The 24,013-nt window shown below is 40.6% G+C and overlaps 1 protein-coding gene across 2 annotated transcripts in view; it reads left to right on the top strand.

Moving 5' to 3' along the window:
- Positions 1–24,013, top strand: part of NRG3 (neuregulin 3) — a 935,584-nt gene that overhangs the window by 78,785 nt on the left and 832,786 nt on the right. The gene's annotated exons all lie outside the window — the stretch shown is intronic.

Raw genomic sequence — 24,013 nt, 5'->3', positions numbered from 1 at the left:
CAGTGTTTAGCCAAGGATAGGAGGCTTGATTGATCATTGTGGTGTACCTTATGCAGTCACAGAAATTGCTGTCAGACCAGTAGTCCAGCTATCCTATCTAACCAGCTACTTTAGAGGAAGAAAATGCTACAGTAGGTAGTTATCGGATAACCTGCACTGGTACTTCCTGAGGATACCCAGGTTGTGAGGCACCTCACTATCACCTGTGCTTAATGAGAGGAAGCCTTGTCTGTACTTGCTGTGGGTCAGTTCCCTGAAACTCCTAACCTCTAGCAACACATGCAATGCCTTCCAGGCCTCCGCAGGCCTTGCTCTCTCTTCAGAGGTTGATGGTGCGCTACAACTCCCATGTTCTCTGAGTATCCAGCCCCTGGTCACTGGACACACTCAGAATTCCCACATCCTGTGGTCCCAAAGGAGCAGTACGCAGCAGCATACCAGTTACACTGTTGAACACAGCTCTGCTTAATGGACAGTACTTAGATTGATTTAGCAAGAAAGCAAGTATACATTTATTTAACAAAGGACACAGATTATAATGATAGCAAGCTGAAATATTGGAAATAAAGGGTTACATATAAAATAAAATTGTAACATATATACTAGAGCTTAAACTTAACTCATAAGATGTTGTCATAAGACCAAAAGCTCCCCCCAAATCCCTCCAGTGTATTACAGCCAGGCTTGACTGTGATCTTCTGTTAGTGAAACAGGTCACACCCTCTTCCTGCTTCCTCAGTGGAAAGATCCAGAGTTTTTTCTGTATCTCTTCAGTTACGGTCCAAAAATCTACTGCCTCCTCTTATAAATAGGATAACTCTGCTGCTTGTATTTTCCTGCCTAGGGTCTTCCCTGGAGATTTGGCAATGGCTTGATTAGCATTTTGCTTAAACTGTAAAAGTGCCCATTGTGAACCATAAAATACTCCATTTACATGTGTATATATTATCCCTCTATGCATTGTACAGTGGTTATGAAGACCAGTATGACACAGAATTTCATTAGAGACCTTACTAGTTCATCAAAGAGTGTCTTCTATGTAGATAACAGACCCGGAGGATCCTTATAACCTTTATGCACCCCTGTGCCTCCTGACAATTGGCACCAAGAGGTCCCTGGGTCACACCTGTTCTCCTGACCCTCAATAGTTGCAGATTGGCATATGCCCTGAAACATAAAGAACTACATCCCTTTCAAAATACATTTTTAACAAATATTTGATCTTATAACTCTGGATGTTGTTGTCATCTATAAAAATGTCCACTCCTTTTCAGAATACAGCTAAGCTCTTGGTCTCAATGATATCTTGTGGCAAAATGTTCTGCAGGCTAATTGTGGTGCGTGTGTGAAGGGGGTGTGGGTTTTATTTTTTGTAAAGGAAAAAATTTATTGAGTTTTTCCTCTTTCACTTTAACTCAATCAACACAGTTGCATTTTATACGTTTTGCACTTGCTTTCCTCTGACTTATGATGACTGTACATGATGCAAAAAGATGCAGAATTGGGCCCAGGGGACTGCAATTTTGCAAGGCCCTTCAGTGAGCTATGGAATGAAGATAAAGGCTCCTTGAAGTCTGTCCTTCTGCTCTTTTATGAGCTAGGCAGAATTAGATACATTAACATACCTATGCTGTTGTTTATTTGGATCCCTGTGTGCTTATGCAATGTAAGTGATTTTATGCATACTTCAGTTTGAGTTCCTGTTACACAACCCAAAAGCTATTGACTATATTTTGAAAAAAAGAAATGGGTAGGCAACAGTGACAAGAAGTACTTTGCTGTCACTGTGAAGCAGCCTTTAATGCAATGTAAGCATTTTTGCTGGGCTTATTATAATTCAACATCTGTCTTATTTACTGTTTAAAAGACTTGCACTCAAAGCTGTAAAGCTGGAGGTGAAAGAACTCAAATTATTCATAGATGGAGCAAGGGCCTGCATGACAGGTGACTTTGCCTATTTTTAAAAGAGCCCAGCTTCGGCAGACAAGAACTACATCCCTAGCAAAATCTAATCCTGGGACTTTGCCTGTAAATATGTATGCATGTCTTGAAGCCCATCATTAATGCTGCTATGTGGGTTGCATTCCCAAGTTGCTCATATTTTGGTTGAAACTAAAACCAAACAAGATCCTGCCTCTGGGAATCCCTTGGAGGTATATGCTCACCAGTAACTGTTACTACACTTTTCAGAAAGGTGGATCTTGTGCTGCCATCAGTGATGGCCTCTGAAACTTTCCATGAGCATAGGGACACAGTCATATTTTCATCTTTGTTTATGCTCTGTGGTGTTCAACATTACCTGCAGCGTCTCCCTTTTGGCCTCAGGTGGCACTGGCTGATGTGTTTTGGTCACCTCCTGCCTGCAAATGTTGTTGCCCAGCCAAACTGGAAGAAAGAAAAAGGACAATGGATGTGGTTTCATTAGGCTGCAACTGCATTCATTTAAAATATCTAGGAGCATCCAGTGACAAGTTGTACAGTGCAGGTCATCATGTTTTCCTTAATCATTTCCAAATAATCCCAACCAGGTCCCAGCTATCCTATTATTGGGACCTTCCTTCATTTGAAGTGAAAAGGGCCTATAAAAGGAAGGGGATCAGCTACCTGCTGTTCCAGATGAAGGCGCCTCAAACACCCTTCCTTAGCTCCTGTAGTGGGGGCTATGAGAAGAAAGGGGATCCTTGTTGTATGAGACACAGGAGCCCCAAACTTCCCTTAAATCACATAAAGGATGCTTTCCTTCAAATCCTCTGTCTATTTTATCTAATTACCATATTCCTTCTATTACTTCTGCACTGGACATCCACCACAAGGAGGCACTACTAAAATGTTTGGCTGCCTGCCACTTGCCTAGAGGAGAAACTAACTAGGTTCAATAAATTATTTGATAGTGTTATATAATTTCTCTTGGGTATCATACAGGAGGTGAGACTTTAGGAAGCAGGTTAATAAAGAGTTCATTTGGTAGATTGCAGTGGAGAGGATATTCACTGTCCGCTGGTTGGGGGGTGTGGGTGGGAGGGGGAGAATTGAAGTGGTTGTGTGAGAAGAATGAGGGATTGAAGCATCAAGGTTGAGGACATTGTCAGAAAGGAGGGAGTCTGTGTTATAGGAAACAATGTCTGTGAACTGCAGGTAAGGGTGATTGTTAGAACTGAATGGGGAGGACGGGTGGAGCTAAGGCAAGACATTTAAAGAGGGAGGTCATATGGTCAGATTAGCAATGAAAACGATCAAATTATCAGATGCAGTTTAGAGGAACTCAAAGTGTTTTGGTAAGGCCGGAGTCCAGTGACAACATGTATATTTGTTTTAGGATTTTGCAAGTGCCTTTGTGTAGTATGGTTAGGAGTAAAAGTATCTTTACAATCAAATGGGAGGTGATAATTCCTTGGAAAGGTATGTTCTAGTTGATATTCACCACAGACTTTAGTCAAAGAACAAAGCTGACAAGTTTATCTCTCTCTTGTTTCTGCTCAGTTTCAAAGCACAGAAAATTCTTGGTCTGTAGGGAGTGAAAGATAATATTACAGTACAGACGTTCTCTGTAAGTACTCTTTACACGGAAATTTTAATCATTTAATTACATGGCAAGTATAATGTAGAAGACAAATGTATAGTAAATACCATATAAATTGGTGCGAGAATATACAAGAGATTTGTTCAGCCTTGGAAGAGGTTATATTTCAGACAATGTGGTTTTGTTTTCTTTATGTGTCATGACTGCTATTATTTTGAATATTTCTGGGCATTTTGCAAACAATGAAAAGGAGAAAGGTTGTTCTTTTCTGGAGAATGTGCAGTTCTGATGCTCTTTGTGAAGGCTGTTTAATGGGAAGAGATGTCTATTCTCTGTACACAATGAAATGTTAATTTGCATAGAGTTTAAGGCCAAGAAGGGCTAACAGATCATCTAGTCTGACCCCTGTATCTCACTGACCTTTACATTTCACCTAGCGAAGTGTTCCTCCCATAGTTCTTTTAACCAGGAAGGGGAGAAGAGAAGGGGTAGATTATCGTGTGGGGAAGGTAGAAACACATTTCGGATTAAAAATATAGAATATTCTATGCATTGTGTAACATACCAGAGGTTTAAATGTGACTGTTAGGGTCAGAGCGTTTCGCAAAGCCAGTAGAGTAACTCCTTGTTTAATGTTGTAGTTAAGTTCTTGAAAAATGCGACTTTAAGTGAAACTATGTTAAACTAATCCAATTTCCCCATAAGAATTCATGTAAATAGGGAGGAGGGGAGGTTCTAGGGAAATGTTTTTCACTGGACAAAAGACTCTCTCTCTATCTCTCCACACACAGTATAAGTTTTAAACAAACAATTTAATACTGTACACAGCAATGATGATTGTGAAGCTTGGTTGAGGTGCTGGAGTGAGAGGGTGGAAGAGGGTGGGATATTTCCCAGGGGATGCCTTCTGCTAAATGATGAACTAGCACTAGGCTGAGCCCTCAAGGGTTAAGACATTGTTAATGTAGCCTCACACTTTACAATGCAGCACAAATGGAGGGAGAGGAGACAGTGTAGCGGACAGAAACACTCACCCTGTTTGTGGGGGGGAGGGAGGAGAGAGAGAGAGAGAGAGAGAGAGATGTGCATTGCCCCTTTAAGTATGCTGATCTCACTCTAAGTACATTGCCTTTTTAAGTAGATCAGCAAGTTGAGACAGCAGCTGCTGCGGGCAAGCTCCCTCTGTCCTGAGCTCTGTCGTGTACCCCGCCTGCTCTATGGAGATGGGGTAAGCGGGGGGAAGAAGTAGAGGGGAGGGGGACACCCTGAGATTAGCCCCCCACTTCCCCCCACCCCTGCACATCAAGCAGGAAGCTCCCAGGAGCAGCTCTAAGGCAGAGGGCAGGAGCAGCACATGGCAGTGGGCGGAGGGACAGCTGGACTGCTGGCAATTGATAGCCTGCTGGGCGGCTGCCTCACAGGGAACTTAGGGAGAGGGGAGCTGATAGTGGGGCTGCTGGTCCACCCTGGTTCCAAGCCCCCACCGGCTAGCTCAAATGGGCTGCTCTTTCTGCAAGCAGTGGACAAAGCAGGGAGCTGCCAAACAAAGTTATAAGGGAGCATTGCGCAACTTGAAAAGAGCGTGTTCTCTCATTGATCAGCAGTGTAACAGCGATACAACATTAACTGGGATGACTTAAATTGAGGAGTTACTCTAGTTATTTGGCCAACACTCTTTCTGTACTGAAAAAAAGGAGCAGAGAAAAATGCTTATAAGTAAATTATTTAGAAAATAATATTACAAGAGCCTGCTCTAAAGTCCACTCAAGTCAATGGGTGTATTTCTGTTGAGTTCAGTAGGTGTTGGGTCAGGCCTTGCGTTAACTGCAATGGGATGTAGAGGGTTTGGAGAAAGGAAATATGAACTGTATATCAGGAACACATCCAGTGACAGTAGGCTGTGTTCTGTCATCAGCTTTATATGGAGCTCCCCACTGATTTTATTGAAGATTCTGTATAAAAGTCAAAGGTGCAACATGGCCCAGTGAGATTTATTAGGCTGGGGAATAGATTCCCAAGGGAAATTATGAAAACTCCATTGCTTTACCCATTTAAAACCTAGACTGGACGAAGCACTTGACAAATATACTGCTGGTAACTATGTTTCACTCACTCAGGTGGACAGGATGTACTAATAGATCTTTTTCCATATCTAATTACTATATACAAGTGCATGTATTACACTACCTTTGGGTCATGATTTTTTTTTTACTATGTTGTTGTAAAGCAGATAAATATGTATGTATTTATTTGAGACGCCTTGTCTTCCATGTATCTTTCATAATGCTTTCTGTGCTATCAATATGCAATTTACAACAACTTAATACAGTTCTCCATCTTACTCGGTATAAGCCTGTATCAAAATAGGGAATGATATCCTATATTTTCTAATAGCCTTATGGGATGACTTTGAGGGGGAATCTCTTTCTAGATCTACTAGCAATAATCTTAGCTACTATAGATACAGGGAGGTAAATTTTCCTTATCTTGTGGCGGTTTTAAGATGTTCATCTAATGGGCTGTGCACTGGATTACAAAGGTATACCTGGTTTGTTTAGAAACCCATTTAGAAGTTTGTCTATCTGTCAGACCCTATTACTTTATTCTCATGCTACATGAAGAACATAACATTTCATAGCACCAGGTCATGCTTAGCCCCTGTGTGCATGGGCAAAGCACAAGGCAAAACATGGCTTGGTCATAACTGTAACAACTGCACAACTCTGAGTGTAAAGTGCTGCTGACTATGATGCCTGGATGGAAAGAGGTGATGCTGTGGCTAGTCTTCACCACTGGACTGGCTGGGAAACAGACAAGCCATGCTAGAAGTGCTTGCTGCACACACTCAAGCAGTGACACAGTGGCCACCTGAATGCTTAGAAGCTCTGAGAGGCATTGTCTGCCTTAGGTACAATGTGTCCAATACTAGGCTGTGGTTCAGTGACACTCTTTAGTCCCATGATTGTCGCTGCATAAAGCTTGGTCTGGATTTGAAGTGAATTCATCCCTTTGGAATCTGGACACAGGACATAGCTCCAGTGAAATCAATGACATTTATTAAAATGTTTCCTAATACACCTCTGCCTCAATATAACGTGACCCGATATAACACGAATTCGGATATAACACAGTAAAGCAGTGCTCGGGGGAGGGGGCAGGGCTGCACACTCTGGTGGGTCAAAGCAAATTCAATATAATGCAGTTTCACCTATAACGCGGTAAGATTTTTTGGCTCCCGAGGAAAGCGTTATGTCGAGGTAGAGGTGTATTGTGGGTCAAATCCTAATCTTGTTTACTACTCTTGGTTACCCCCACTGAAATCAGTGACTCTTTTTTTATGTGCATTTGAGAACTATATTTGACTCGTAGTGTCCAAATACAAAATGTGTTGGAATAATAATAAAAAAGTCTAGTTGCATTACGGGTTTTCCTTCAGTTTACTCTGAAGCTGCACATAGTGGCCATTGCTAGAAGCAAGTTAATATTGTAATTTTAGTGTAGCATCATTTCTGACTAATGTGGCTCAACTATAAAAACTTCAAACCCAATTCTGTTTCACTTATGATGAGCAGTATCTTACTCAATAAGTAGTCTCAACTGGAGGACTAAAGTTATGTGGAGATTTTGGGTGCTCAACACTTTTAGAAATTAGGCTACTAATTAAGGAGCATAAATATAGGCAATATTTTTTTTAAATCTTGGCCAATGTGTTTTAGATAATATTTCTTTCTTCTCCCCACTTTCTTTCCTATTTAATAGGATCCTGCTATGTAGTTATTTAAACTACAAGTTTCAGATTATACCGTAGTTGCTTTGGCTCTTCTAATGGGAAACATACAGCTCTCTGGATGGCAGAGAATTAAAACAGCCCAGTAGAAGTGTCCCGGTAGACTAAATAAATTGACTTTCATTTTCTAAACCATTTTAAGGGACTAAAAATATTTAACTTGAATTCGGTGGCTCTGAAGAGTTGGTGTTTTGTGTAGGCTTCGTGATGGTACAGTATATCACTGCTGATGCCTCGCTATGACAATCTTAATATTGGTAAAATTATATTAAAGTTGTTTAAGTGGTAAACATTAAATATTATCTCTGTGTTTCTCTACCAGGTTCTTCCAGGTTTCTTTTACTTTAGGGCATTTCATTCAGCTCTCCCTCACATTTACCCTAATATTACACGATAGGGCTGTGGGGAGGTGGAAACTTCAGGAATCCAAGAGTTGGCTTTTGGTTGATTCCCAGTTTTCTTCCCCGCTTTTCCTTCTTTTCTTCCTTTCCACAGTACCCACATCTCTGCAGTAACTCCTGTATCTCTTCCAAGGTGTGTCAGACACACATGGTTGGGTAATCCCTTTCAGCCATCCCCTCTGAGGGAAATTCAAGCCTCTGTTCACTGAGGTGTATTAAGCCTCCAGAGCCTGAACAGAATCCACCCACCATCAAAGTATTGGGGTCCTTAGGTACACTCTTGGAGTGGACCACGGAGACCTTCCTTCTGGCATTCCTTTCTGAGAGCTGGAACCAAAGGGGCTAGGCAACTCGACAGACGGCTCCAGATTGTAGAAAGGAGCGCTAAATGGAAGCTCACCATTGCACCCAAGGGGCTAAGTAACTGGACAGTGGGTTCTTAAGCCCTTTTGAGTGCAGTGGTGACCCTTCAGACTCCCAGAACTCTGCCCCAAAAGTGTGAAGCTTCTGGTTCACTGTTTAGCTCTCTCAGGGGCAATGTAGTAGTTGTAAAGTATTCAACACAGAGACACTTTGCCCAGCATCTAACACTGTGAAGAATGAGGGAGTTGTGTATTTTTTATAAATACCATATGCACTTCAGTTCACTTGTGTGAGATTTTCCCACCTGACTGTATTGTGTTAAATCAAAGGACGCTGTAAGTGGGAAACAAAGGCAAAGATAAGGTACAGTCCAGAGAATGCCAAGGGTCCTTGCAGGAACAAATGAGGGTAGAGGGCACGGGTGAACTATGAATTGGAGAATATCCTGACTGGTTCCAACCAGGCTGGCAAGGTTTAGTCTTCCCATGCCTAAGCCTAGGTTCAAAGAGGAAAAGTAAATCATTAAAGGATCCTAGGCCTAGAAAAAGGAGCCGTGGGGGGCAGAGGGGTTGAGTGAATTGCTGGGGGACTCACTAGGAAGTGTCAATGTTGCTGACAGGGATGCAAGGAACCACAAAGAGTAAGAGAGACAGAGCATGCTTCAGGGCATGCTTGTTGTAGTGTGGAGAGGCAGGTAACTTGGCCAAAGAAGACTACTAAAGCTTATATGGAAATATTATGTTGTAAGTAGGACCATGCGTATTGGCCTTTTATTATTTTAACCTTTGGCTCTGAATGCTATGTACCTCTTGGGTGAATAAGTAATGCTTTATTTTCAATAAGCTGTTTGAGTCATTTCAGTGAGGCTTACAGGTGCAAAACACACTTGAGTCTGTTGGACTAACACCGTTGATAAAAGTGGAAGTCTAGATCCAGTCTGAATGGTAGGTGAATGTAGTTCCACCCAGAGAGTAGTGAAGGTAGAAAATCTCATTTCCCAAAAGGGTGCACTCAGAGAGACTAAAAGTTTGCCCTTTAACCATGGCAGATGCTGTGAAAATAGTCTGTCCTCAGCATGGAACCTGATCCTTATGAAGGATTTTCAATTTGACTGGAGCAATGGGAAAACTATGTCCAGAAGCAGCACATCCTCTTCTGTTCCCTCTTCTTGGTGCTTCAAAAGTTCTATGTATAAAATTACAAGACTAAAAAGAAATAATTTCCAGACCAGATTTTATATAGCATTGAAACCTACCCCTACGCATTGAGATGAGTTCTTATAATGACTAAAAATCCCAGAAACTTGTGATATTTAGATGCAAACTAAAGATTTAAGATTGCTTAGTTAAAAGATTATATTGTAAAGTAGAAATTAATGTAAGCACACATGCTATGTTGTTCTGTAATAACATGTCACATAGCTCAAATGAGGGAACATTATAATGCGTTATTCTTTAAATATGAGATAGACTTGAGCCACAAAGTTCAGATGCAAACTTCGGGAATGGGAATGTTTAGACCCAAAGTTCCAGTTTGAGACCATCTGTGATTTAGATTATACAAAATGAGGCTACTCTCCTTCAGAGTAGTGCAGTTAGCATAGGTGCTGGAACTAAGAGTGTGTTTTAATATGGTTTCCATGACATACAGGATTTATAGTTTGGTTCAATGGCTCTCAGCACCCCCACTATAAAAATTGTTTCAGCTCCCCTGGCAGGTAGCTTGGCAAATGTTTTGCTGAATTTGTGGTGGTGGAGAGCAATGACCAGCGTGTTCCAGAAAGGAGAAACAAACTTCAGCTTAGAGGAGTGGAAATGCCCTGAATTAATGCAATTTGAATACTGTTTATCCAGCCCCTGTTAACTGCAACACTCATCAGAAAAAAACAAAAACAAAATGGCATTGCACTCAAATCAGGTAGCTCATACATCTCTAATCCTTTTCTTATAATATTTAAGAAACTGCTGTTTTCCTTCTAATTCAGCTCCATTCCACTAGATTAAAAGCAATATTCTGTGCCAGTCATATATTCAGCTCATGCAGTCGTGCTCACTCACATGTTCTGTACGAATACAGTGATAATGTACAAAAGAGAATCAATAATAAATCATTCTGTTTTAACAAAAGAATTGTGTTTACAAATCGGTGTTCAGTTCTCCCTTAAATCTAGGGGAAAATGATGACTAAAGTAATGTAAGAAAAGCATTATGAAGTGCCTTATCCAATGTGCTGAGAGAGAGCACCTTCTGGAACTAGCTTCTTTTTATATTGTTCCATTTAATGTTTACACTGAGGGAAAGAAAGCAATGTTTACGTTTAATAAAATATTTTTTCATCATTTTCTGGTTTCACTATTTTTGTCATTCTTTATGTTAGTGCTTTGTAATCAAATTGTGTGGTGCCCTGCCTATGCATTATGTAGGCAATCTTGATTTAGTTGTCAGTGGAACTCAGAATCTGGTCCAAGAAGTGCATATAGCTGGACTGCTCAGTAATAGCCATCATGTAATTTGTTAAATTTAACATTCTTGTAAGAGAGGAAATGCCCCCAACAGCTGCTTTTTGAAGTTCAATGATACCACACAAAAATGAGGAAGCTGGTTAAACAGAAATTAAAAGGAACAGTCACAAGGGTGAAATACCAGTAATCTGAAATGAGACTAATTAAAAACTCCATAATAAACTCTCAAACTATAAGTAAACTTCAAATAAAAAAGAAAAGCATTCAGAGGACCAAAAAAATGCCTCCCTAGCTAAGTCAGCAGAGTGAAAGTTAGAGGTAAAAAGACATACTTCGAAAATTGGAAGCCTCATCCTACTGTGGTAAATGGGAGCATAAAGTTGGCAAGTCAAGTATAAAAATATAAGAGGCTCAGAAAGAAGCTGAAGAGCAACTAGCAAAAGAGACAAAACTAACAGCATTTTTTTTTTCAGTACAGCCAAGGCAGGCAGCTTGCCAAACATTCAGTGGCCCAATGGACAATCAAGGTACTAAAGGAATACCCCAATAAGATAAGTCCATTGCAGAGAAGCTAAATAATTTCTTTGCTTTTGTCTTCACTGTAGTGGATATGGGGGAGATCCCTGCACCTGAGCCATTCTTTTTTAGATGACAAATCTGTTCCAGACTGAGGTATCATTAGAAGAGTTTTGGAGCAAATTCATAAATTAAACAGTAATAAGTCACCAGGACCAAATGGTATTCACTCAGGAATTCTGAAGCAACTCAAACATGAAATTGCTGAGCTACTAACTGTGGTAGGTGACCTATTACTTAAATCAGCCTCTGTACCAAGTGACTGAAGGGTAACTAATATAACATCTATTATCAGACTCCTAGATAAACACAATATGTTGGGGAAGAGTCAACATGGCTTTTGCAAATGGAAATCATGACTCATCAGTCTATTAGAATTGTCTGAGGGAGTCAACAATCATGTGGACAAGGGTGATCCAGTGGATACTGGGTACTTGGACTTTGAGAAACTTTTAACAAGGTCCTTCATCCTAGGCTCTTCAGCAAAGTGACTAGTCATGGGATATGAGGGAAGGTCCTCTGATGGCTCAGTAATGATTAAAAGACAGGAAACAATGAGTAGGAGTAAATTATCCATTTTCAGAATGGAGAATGGTAAATCACGGAGACCTACAAGGATCTGCACTGGATTGGAAAAAGGGGTCAACAGTGAGGTGGCAAAATTTGAAGGTGATACAAATTACTCAAAATAGTTCAATTCAAAGCTGTCTGTGAAGAATTACAAAGAGGCAGATGACATTCAGTGTTGATAAATGCAAAGTAATGCACATTGGAAAACACAATCACAGCTATACATACAAAATGATGGGGTCTAAATTAGCTCTTACCACCCAATAAAGAGGTCTTGGAGTCATCATGGATAGTTCATAGAATCATAGAATATCAGGGTTGGAAGGGACCTCAGGAGGTCATCTAGTCCAACCCCCTGCTCAGAGCAGGACTAATCCCCAATTAAATCATCCCACCCAGGGCTTTGTGAAGCCAGGCCTTAAAAACCTCTAAGATGGAGATTCCACCACCTCTCTAGGTAACCCATTCCAGAGCTTTACCACCCTCCTAGTGAAATAGTTTATCCTAATATCCAATCTAGACCACCTCCACTGCAACTTGAGACCATTGCTCCTTGTTCTGTCATCTGCCACCACTGAGAACAGCCTAACTCCATCCTCTTTGGACCCCCCCCTTCAGGTAGTTGGGCTGCTATCAAATACCCCCTCACTCTTCTCTTCTGCGGACTAAGTAAGCCCACTTCCCTCAGCCTCTCCTCATAAGTTGTGTGCCCCAACACCCTAATCATTTTCGTTGCCCTCTGCTAGACTCTCTCCAATCGTCCACTTTCTGTAGTGGAGGACCCAAAACTGGATGCAATACTCCAGCTGTGGCCTCACCAATGCAGAATAGAGTGGAATAATCAATTCCATTGATCTGCTGGCAGTGCTTCTACTAATGCAGCCTAATATGCCGTTAACCTTCTTGGCAACAAGGGCACACTGAATCATATCCAGCATCTCGTTCACTGTAATCATTTGCTCAGTATCCAGCAGCAGTCAAAAAAGCTATCAAATGTTAGAGAACATTAGGAAAAGGTTAGATAATGAGTGAAATTCTGGTCACCCATCTTAAAAAAGATGTATTAGAATTGGAAAAGGCGTGGAGAAGAGCAATGGAAATGATTAAGGGTATGGAACAAGTTCTGTATGGGAGAGATTAAAAAGACTGGGATTGTTCGCTCTTGAAAAGAGGTGACTAAAGGGGGATATGATAGAGATCTACAAAATTATGCATGTTGCTGAAAAAGTGTTATTTACCCCTTCACATAACACAACAACAATCAGGGATCACCCAATGAAATTAATAGGCAGCAGATTTAAAACAAACAAAATGAAGCACTTCTTCATACAGTGCCCAGTCAACCTGTGGAACTCATTGCCATGGGATGCTCTGAAAGCTAAAAGTATTACTGAGTTAAAAAAAACTAGGTAAGTTCATGGAAAATAGGTCAATCCACAGCTGTTAGCCAAGGTGGTCTGAGGATACAACCCCATTTTCTGGGTGTCCTTAAACTTCTTACTGTTTGAAGCTGGGAGTGGATGACAGGATGTATCACTCACTTCTGTTCATTCTCTCTGAACCTTCTGCCACTGTCAGAGACAGGATATTGGGCTAGATGGGCTGTTGGTCTGACCCATTATGGCCGTTCTTATATTCTAGGGTATCACATTCACTTTGATAGGAGTAGCAGCATTCAGCTTGGCTTTGTAGTCCAGCAATCCAGAACTGCCTATGAGATAGATGCAAAAAAACCCCTTAAAAATATGACAGAGATGCTACCTAGGGCTCTCTGACCACATATTTAATTACATTTAATCTTTTTTCACAATAATAACAAAGGCACACTAATCAACATGTATATAATTTTGCTACTGATGATTCTCAGAGGGTCCAAGTTCTTCTTCCCATTCACATAAAATACAGTGTAAGAGCCAAATCCTACTGACTTTTATAGGACTAGTCCTATTGCCTTCAGTGTGAATTATTTCCTGTGTAAAGCCTGCAGGATTTGGTCCAAAAAGTAACACCACAATTAGTACATAAGTATAATATAATAGTAAACATACTCCATCTATGTCATGCTATTTTGTTTTCAAGTGGTTCTAAAGCATGTCACCCCGGCTCCTAGGGCAGAAAAGATGGATTTAGAATGAGTAGGAGGATTACTTGGTCAGTTTTGATCAGCAATGTTTGTGTGTTGGGCCACAGCCCTCTCTTTCTGTGCCTGAGGAATCCCTCTCATTTGCCAGGCTACATTGACATATGAATACTAGGCTGGGTGGAATGTTGTCACAATATCTAATATTCTGCATTATGAGCCATATCCTGGCCACTGTGCTGGCCACTTTGCATAGTTCCAGTGACATAAGGGAGTGCTAAACTCAGCAGATCCATCCACTGAGGCTTCACGCTCTGTAGAGAAGTTTTTAGGTGGCTTAGAGCTGCTGTAAGCAGTTCCTACTCCACCTTTTCTATTGCCAGTATAGGTGGTAGTAGAAGAGTCTTGCTGGGGAAAAGGAAATATAGCCAGGAACTTCTAGCATCCCAGCAATCACTCTGTAACAGGGTAAGTGGCCGCATAAGGATAGTAAGGACCAGTGGTCAGTCAACACCTGTTCCGTGGTGTTTTTCTTAAGTCCTGGGACTCTTGTTGCAGATGGAGATGTAGAGAAGGCATATCAGGGTAAGCACAGCTACCTGTGGGTCTTTCTCAGCCCAGGTGAGCAAGGTAAAGATTGCTAAAAAGGTTCCAGATGAAAATGGCTAGGGAAGCCCAGAAACAGGCCTAAAGAAGTAGGGCTGTACACCCTCTGAAAGCCAAGGAAAGAGAGTGAAGGCCAGAAAGACTTTATTTTAAACTTGTTTGGACATAAGAAAGTAGAACCCCAGCAGGGGAATTTTGTCCTTACCTTTGGAATGTGTGGTTTTATCAAGGGGCCCTGCAAGAAAGGAAACTCAGGTGGGGAGCTGAAGAGCCATGGGGCAGTACAGCCTAGGTTGTATCAGGGGGTGCGACAACTTGGCTTCCCCAAAGGTCCCTTGATGCTAGACATGAGTTAAAGCAACCTTGAAGCTGGGATTGGCTGGGCATCATGCACCCTAGAACTTCTCTCTCTAGAAATCCAATCCTACCTCCCTGGTATCTAGGTAGAGCTATGACCTACTTACTTTGAGTCAGCAGAATCCAATTAATATTTCCAGCAAGGTCCATTCCAATGGTGAGGCGTTCAGACTAGCACTGACTGCCTATAACTAATACTCTGGGCAGTATAACAACCACAACATATTCATGTATATTGGGAATGAAGTGCAATAAACATTTATGTTTTCTATAGTTACATGATTTCTTTTGCATGTCACTGAGCAGGGCATTGTCTAAATTGTCATTATTATATAATACATATTTTTATACACTCCATGACTGTATTTGAAATTATGTTCATTCATGGGATTGCTGAACTTCATTCCTTATTTGTATGTTCTGACATTTATTTTAGTCCTCCACATTTGTGGCATCTATCTTATTTCTAATATCTATAAATATGCTCAACAAATTACATTGAAACTCCTCAGGCATAAGAGGGAAGGTGCACGAATATCTTGCAAATATGAAAAATATGAAGTGTCTTTCTTCTTAGAGGTATACATTTCTTCCTCTACAAAAACCCTTAACTATGATGCCTCACTTTATAGTAACTTTTCAGCATCATGTGGACCATAATAAATGTTCCTAAGTTTGTTAAGATACATCTGAAGTAAACGTTGAGAAATGCCCAAATGCATCTGAAACACATTTACCTTGGTTTGGGAGGGGGGCAGCTCTTAGAAACCACACCTCAAGCCTTTTAATGTGTTTTAATGCAGAAAGTTTTCAAGAGATATGGGATTCCCAGATAATGGATTAATTCCATCCTCAGTAATAATATAGAACAGGTTAAAAGGTCTGCTTTTTTGTTATTTGATGTTTGTTTTTATCTTATTCAACTCCTTAAAGAAAATGGTTGAGAAAATTGTATTAGAAATATTTTTTTTTGGGGGGGGGGAACTAACATGGCTTCTTTGGGGGGAGTGGGGGACACTTTTTAGTTTGTTCCTGGTGTATACTGAGATATTTTGGTGACTGGAATGAACATTAAGTATAATTGTATTAACTATGTAAGCATCCTGTACAATATGATGGATTAGATGTTGAGACTGCTAATGATAATCATTTAGCAAGTAGCATCTGAAAATAACGTCCAAGTGCAATGTGTTTTCAGAGTTGGTGACAGGACTTCAGGGGTGATGGGCTCCCACTCTCCATTGGTTCTGAGGATCTCTCTGTGAAATTCCCCCAAATCCTATTATTGGAACAAAGGGGCTCATGCCCTAAAAACCTGCCTACTCCCCAAGACCTGCAGGAAGCTGGAGGGGAGGGGTGGAAGTTCTATGTGTTTGCCCTAGTTTGCAATCCTCTCCTGTATCATACTGCCAGCTGCTAAGCACATGGACAAAGTAATAACCAAGTCCAAAGTATATTCTCCTTCTACTTACACTGATGTAAATTAGGAGTAAATCTACTTAAGTCACTATGGTTTTACACTGGTGTAACTCCACTATTTGAAAGAAGACTTGGACCCTCAGGCCTGGTCTACACTGGGGGCGAGGGTTGATCTAAGATACGCAACTTCAGCTATGAAATAGCGTAGCTGAAGTCAATGTATCTTAGATCGACTTAGAATCACTTACTTTGTGTCCTCGCAGCGTGGGATCGACGGCCGCCACTCCCTCATCGACTTTGCTTCCACCTCTGGCTGAGCCGGAGTTCAGCAGCTGATGGGAGATCGATCGGGATCGATTTATCGCATTTATACTACACATGATAAATCGATCCCTGATAGATTGATCGCTATCCGGCGGGTAGTGTAGATGTACCCTTAGTTTCTATGCAGTTTCTTTTTGTATATACTGCCTTATCTATAACAATAGTTTGGACTAGATCTTTGAGCAATGTTTTCATTGTGCCGTGTTTTTCCTCAACTATTTTATTCTTAACAAATTACTGCTAATGAGAAGATTTCCCTTCCTGTCAATGCCTTTATCCTCTGAGATATTTAGTAAGCACAGTTTAGAGATGGCTGACACAGACATGTTTGTACTATCCACCAGAATTGCTGTTCATCTTAACTATTAGTTACACATGATGGGGAAATGGGAATGCTCCCAACCAACTGGAAAAATACAAATTGTTTGTGCTTCATGAAAGACATCTGTCTGGTTTTGTTTTTAGTCTGCGTGGGTGACTTTTTATGTGTGTGCTGGTGGCATGTAGGATTTATGTAAGAAGAGTATATCAAATTCTGTCTTGCACTAACAGGTATTTTTAGCCTCACTAAACAGTGTCATCCAAGTTTTGTCTGCTCTCTCCATTTCTAGGTCAATGTCCTACATGGCTTTCACTTGAAGTTGACTGTCTTTTACAGCTGTGATAAATTCAGCATACATGCTGGTTATCCTGTCGACCACTCCACTGTTCCCTTGTAAGCCCTCTTCCTAGGAGAAGCTTGTTGAGCTGCAAGGTCAAAAACTACTTGAAACATTTCGGAGATCAGCAAACTAGTTTTGGGTTTGAAAAATGAATTTGAAGTAATTTATACTGCACACTATTTTCCTTCACGTGAATTTAATTAAAAAAAATACAACCTAGCTTTTTTACATGTTAGAGATAAGAAGATAGATTGGGCACACACGCACACACTCCCCAGTGCCAATGTCTACTGTAGTGTTTCTCCTTTTTAAATTATAATTTTTCTCTTCTTCTCCGCACTTTTGTTCAAACTAACTATTTTTGCACTGATTACTATTCCATTTTTTCAACTGTATTTTTTTATTGTATTGTTTCTTTTTCTCTTCCACATTTTCCCCTAAGTGACTATGCAACCAGTTTAATTTTAAACTTATCATATTCAAGTGGGTCTGAAATACAGACGGTCAAAAGTCAGAAATCCCATTTCATGGGAAATTCCCAGATTCTGGAAAATCATCAAAATATTTTATTTTGAAATTTTTGAAACAAACTCTGAGGCTAGTGGCTCAGCCACGGCACCCACTCATCTCTAGCATGGGAGCCCTGAGGTCTCTGGAGCTGAGGCAGTCCACACAGTGGGGCGTCTCTAAAGCCACAGATCCTAGAATTCCCGGCTCCTTTACATCCCACCAGGTGAGCTGGCAGGATAGTAGTTAGGCTTCCACAATCCTGCCTATGTTTCATAGGAAGTGCAGCAAAAGTGGGACATTTTTGCCAAACATCTGTCTTGATGAATCAGCATTTTCCAATTAAAACCTGTTTTGTTGTAAAATTCCTCATCAGTTCTAGTTTGGAATTGGCCAAAAGTAACAACAACATATAACACTCACATCACATCTTTTATATTTGCAACGCTTCCAGTTTCTCCATCTTGGTTTCTAGGATTAATGGAAGTAGCTAGCAAAAACTGGCTCTACCTCAGTCTGGAACTTGTATTGCATTTGCAGGGATAGCCTGACTCTGCAGTCTTTATTTATGTTCATATTCTGTTTAATTTCTTCAGCACTCCAATGCCCAAATGCTCTGTTTAACTTGAATTTTAGGAAGGCCCTCGTGATTTGTGGAGTTCAGCAATTTGGTTACTGGGCCAAATATAGCCCTGGTGTAACTGCAGAAATCAGTGGAGTTACACCAGTGATGTATTTGGTCAATTGTTAGTATTTTAACAGAATGTGCTTTATTGTCTAGGTCAGGGGTTCTCACAATAATTTTCGGTGGCCTCAAAGTGCTGCCACCAACTCTTGCTGGTGCCCACACTGACAATTTTTCCTAAAATACTTAATTAACTTTTGGAAAAACAAATATATGTGCACATACACATGTCCAAATCATTGTAGTTTATTGAATCTTTTTGCAGACTCAATAATAAAAATAATGTATAGTCTCTCTTATTTACAGGACCTAAACAGAATAGAAACACAAATAAGGTGCTCGGCAGGTTCTTGTTTTTTGTTGTTGTTGTGTCTTTTCCTTTTTTGGTTGCTTTTAAAAAAAGACTTGCTAGCTAGTAAGTCTGCTGCTGTGAAAAGTGGTATTAACAAACATATAAATATCACTTTTCACAGCAGCAGACTTACAGGCCTGCCAAGCCTGGGGACAAATTAAGCCTTGGATGGGGAGGTTGGTAGGGGGAAAGTAGCAGGGGGAAATGCATGATGGGCCAACGGGGACCAGGGGCAATGGGGGGTGACCCCAGCAGCTGGGAGTTGGAGCCCTATGACCAGGACTGGAGCCCAACCCTAAAACCCCAGGAAGATGGGGAACTCACTAGCTGCCTCCTCCTCCAGCATTTGTCTGCAGAGCAGAGCAAGGTCCAACCCCTGCTGGTGGCCCTTGGGAGGAGCTACTGCTTTTTCCTGCCCCTTTACTTCCCCACTCATCACTGCCCAGGAGGCTGTGGCTGCAAGAAAAGCCCCTGTGGCTGCATTTGAGAAACGCTGATGGGGTGGCTTTTAGTTTGAGGGTGGTTTCTTCAGTACCAGTACCTGTCTGGTCATATATTCTACATCCATCCATTTCTGCTCTTTTTGCATTTGTCCAAAGGCAACAAGTGGGTAGGAGCTAGGACACTTAAGGTTTAAGTGTACACTGCAGCTAGGAGCATGTCTTGTAGCCCAGCTAGACAGACTCCCACAAGTTGGCTAAAAATAATAGTGTGGATGTTGCAGCTTGGGTGGCAGTTCTAGTTAGCCGCCTGTGCTTGGATACCCAAACCACGCCCAGGCTACAATGTCCATACTGCTATTTTTAGCATGCTAGCTTGAGCAGAGCTAGTGTCAGTCTTTCTACTGCGGTTGGGAGACATGCTTCCAGCTGAAGTGTAGACATACCTTGGAGGTGAAACTGAGGCCCCACTGAATTCCATTAATTTCAGTGGAGCCTACCCCCTGATCCTATTTCAAATCCTTGGCATAATTCATAATATGAATGTTTTAAAATTGGGATAATTTGCCACAAGTCCGTATGGCACATATGGAATCATGAACATTGATAGATTTATACAATTAGTGTTTCATCATCAGAATGAAGAATTTGTAATTGTGTTCACCTGATTATAATGGAAGCTACCACTAATTTCTAAAATAGAAAAGATCCTTAGGGAAACTTTGGAGAGTATCTTAACTGAACAGAAAATATTGTTAGTTCATACATAGCCCAGGGAAGTAGTGAATGGAAGTCGTTATAGAATTGGGCTGAGATTTTCAAAACTGACTTGGGGATTTAGACACATATGGCTCCCATAGAAGTGTATGTGAACTGTGTGTCAAAATTAGAACTGGTTGGGAATTTTTCAAAGAAATGTCTATCAGAAAATGCAGATTCATCAAAACTGAAACTTTTTGTGAGATCATGTGTTTCTGTGAAAGCTTTGTCAAGAAATGATTCTCAAATCCAGATGGAATTTCTCATCAAAACAAGAGAGAGAAAGGGAGAGCTCTCATTCCAGAATAGCCAATAGCCCAGCATAGCATAGGCCACTCACCTGGGATGTGAGACTTAAGTTCAAGTTCTCTGTCTGCCTAATTCCGATCAGGGACTTGAACCTATCTACAACATCCTAGGTGAGTGCCCTAACTACTTTGTTATTGGTGCTTGCCCTCGCTAGCTTGTTTGCTCTCCTATTTTGCCTCCCCTCGCCCCTCAACTCCCCCCAAAAGAAAAGCTAAAGGTTTGAGTTCTATCCTGATGTGGAATGGGTGCATTCAAAACAGCACACATGGTGAAGTTGAGCTTAATTTTTTGTATAAGTTTATCAAACAAATCATTATGATATAAACCAATCTTGGATCCTTGGAATTTTGAAAAAAGTCTATGCAATTAAAGTTTTATATGTTTTATTTGTCTTTGGTTCCTACTGTAGGCAGAATAAGTAGATTAGGATTTGATAATGAAGACATTAATGCATATGCTAGTCTTTATAGTACCATAACATCTGCAGCAAGCAACAGTATATGATGCCTTGCCTAAGTTATGTATTTTTTATCATCACTGCAAGAAGTTTTTTTCCCTACTTTTATAATAAAAAATTAATAAAAATAAAAATTCAAGTTTCATTGCTAATTTCTAGATGAGCATAAGAGATGAAAAATAGTTTTTCTCTAAGCCACCCTTAAAGCTGTTACGATGAACCATTTTCTGGCTCAAAAAGTAGGTGCCATTCTTTTTTCCAATGGAAAATGACTTTCAGTGTGTTAAAAGTGGTATAGAGCCAAACTCTTTATACATCTTCCTGCAAAGTAATTTACCAATATATCTTTTGTCAAGCATTGAAATGCACGAAAGTTAAAGCAGATACTGTGAAAGGAAGACTGTAGATTACTATATCTGGTCACTGATACATGCACAAGCAAAAACAGTGGACTTCAGCTGTCATTGCTACTGGCAGCACAAATATAGTTGAAGACATAAAATATAATAGTAATTTCCAGAGTCTATTCTCCCATCAGAGTATAAGGATAACTTTCATTTAGATTCATGTTATATGCACACATCAAAAGAACACATTCATTAGGGCCATATGGTTTTCTTAGTCTACTATATACATAGCATTCCATTGGCATCATATGAAAAGTTCCAGCGAAACATATTCTGATAAAATAAGAGAAATAGAAAAGACAAATATTCACATATTAACACTGCACAGACTGAAGTGTTGCTTCTGTCAAGGCAGTAATTTATAGATTAATTTAAAATCTGTTTGGAGATATTTTATTCATTGATTACAGTTATTGGTGTAAAATCACCGTAAAGGTAAGCAAAACAATATCAGGAAAGATCAGAAGTGAAAGTAATCAGACATGATCAGTATCTGCTAGTATGGCATACCGGTAAGAAAATGGTTGCTGGTACACAGCCGATGTTAAAGCCAATGGCAGCACTTTAAGTACCATACCAGCAGGGCCACTGATTGGCTGGGGGTGGGCAACAGGGGCAGCTGCCCTGGGACCTGGCAATTTAAAAGGGCCTGGGGCTCCCGGCAGTGGCCGGAGCCCCGGGCCCTTTAAATCGCTGCCAGAGTCCCAGGCCTTTTAAAATGCAACTGGAGCCCTGGGCAGTGCTGAAGGGCTGGCTGGGGGAGTCTGGCCCCAGCCTGGCCTCTTCTGCCTAAGGCCCAGTCCCATCTGGGGATGCAGAGCTCCCCCCCCCACCTTGCCCAGGATTCTGGCTGCCCTGCATACTGGTAAGTGCTTTAAGTTACTTTCATCCCTGGGAAAGATGTAACCCATTGTGCATTGAGAGGAGCATACATACTGCCTCCAGGGCCACTGAAGAGAGTGTGATCACTGTCAGTCTTTGCTACACTTGAAGGGGGAGAGGTCTAGCATGAATTCCTCTGGTATAGTCCTCCACGTGCTTGCTGGCAAGATGGCCGATACACTGGAGATTGAACCAGGGACCACCCATATCTAAAAGCATGAGGTGATACTGCTTGAGCTAAAGCTCTATTGCTGGAACAGTAACAGTTGAATTCTCTGCCTATTGGACATGGGGGGAACCTATAACACACCCTCAAACTTTGGTTACACTACTCTATAGGGGATACTGGGAAAAACTGACCCATCCCACTCTCACATTCATCGTGTGCTGCTGTCCCCAGCCTTGAGTATGGGGAGTACACTAATGACTAGGCACTGTTCTGTGTATGTATACTGGTTGAGAGAAGAGCACAATAATTATGGACAGCCATACATTAATTTATCCTAGATGTCAACCCTGCAGTTTTATTATTAGCTTTACTTTTTCCTCCTCAAATAATCTTCTGGATAATTTCCTACACCTCCTCATCCTAACTGGGAATGAATAGAGTTTGAAGTCTTTATTTATCATAGCATGTGCTATCTTCTAATGTTGTCTTTAGGTGTCAACAATAGCTGACCTTTTCTTAGTGGAGAGACATGTCAAGGATTTGGTCTCTGGACTGCTGTGTGTTGCTGATACCACAAAGCTGAACCATCCACTTAAAAATGTGTATAGCATACAGATGGGAGAGCTGTCCGTGTGTACTTAAGAGCTGGTGATTTTATGTATACGAAAAGTAATGTTAGCTTTATGTCATCCTTATAAAAATGACATGAAGTTGAAAGAGTGAAACACAATGACAAATGATTGTGTTACATTATTTAATATTTCCCCCTCTATTCACATTCATCACAATACTATTTTTTGTTTTGTTTTTATGTGGTTACTAATGTGTGATATGATTGGAAGAGTTCCTATACTGTGAGTGTTGCAACTGTGCACATTGGGGTTCCCAACTATCTAATACTTTGAATAATGTTGGGCTTGATCTTGGGACAAGAACTTGTCATCCCTCAAGGAGGGAATTCTTAAGTAATCAATATAATTAATACATAATCTATAGATCAGGCTACAGATTTGATTATCTCAATGTAATACACATAATGTTAAATTATGTCTCACCTTAGGGCCAGCTTCTGCCACACTTACTCACCTTGAGTAATACCTTACTCTGAGTATTTACATTCACTACATGGCACTTTTCAGAATAAATAAAGATGCAAAATCTGGTTTTAGTTCCCATCCTCATAAATAGAACAGTTCTTTCATTTCTGCCATTGTAACTAAGCAAAAGACTTGGTCCATTTTGTTAACCGTCAGATGAATTATGCATTTGCTGAGGTATCTGTTGCAGCTGTCCTGCTTAATATACAGGCTTCATAATATCTTAGTGGTTCTCTTGGTCTCATAAATAAAAGGAATGATTCTGATTGTTGAATCTACTTTAAAACGCAGCATGGCAGCAGTATTGATGGTCAGCTCTATGCAGTGAATAAATTGAATGTCTAAGGTTGATATTGAGTGAAGTACGTTTTTTGGTTTTCATAAAAAAACCCCGTAAGCTCAATAATAGAAATGTACTGATTTGTTTGAAAATGTTGAATTTAGAGATCCTGGAGTCTTTTCTTTGAATGACAGTGAGCCTTCAGTCAACCCACCTTTTCTAACTGCAAAAATACTGATTTGAACAAGAAATGTCACTGCAAATTACACTACATACTTAGACTAAACAAAAAACTTCTATCTTCCATAGTTAATTGCTCGAAGGCCCCACTCCTGTGAACAATTAATGCAGTTATTAATCATGCACATGTGAGTTAACACATTGACTTCATTGGAGCCAGGTTTTTACCCAATGGGAATCTTGTCACTGACTTTGCTGTGGCTAATATTTACCCAGTGATTTAAAAGGGACTCTTCATATGCTTAAAGTTAGACATGTACGTTGTTGAACAGATTCCAACCCTGAAGGTTTTTCCACATGAGC

Source organism: Gopherus evgoodei, chromosome 7, assembly GCF_007399415.2.
Source record: "Gopherus evgoodei ecotype Sinaloan lineage chromosome 7, rGopEvg1_v1.p, whole genome shotgun sequence".
Lineage (NCBI taxonomy): Eukaryota > Metazoa > Chordata > Testudines > Testudinidae > Gopherus > Gopherus evgoodei.
The sequence above is the reverse complement of the archived record's forward strand: the minus strand, read 5'-3'. Positions and strand labels throughout refer to the sequence as shown.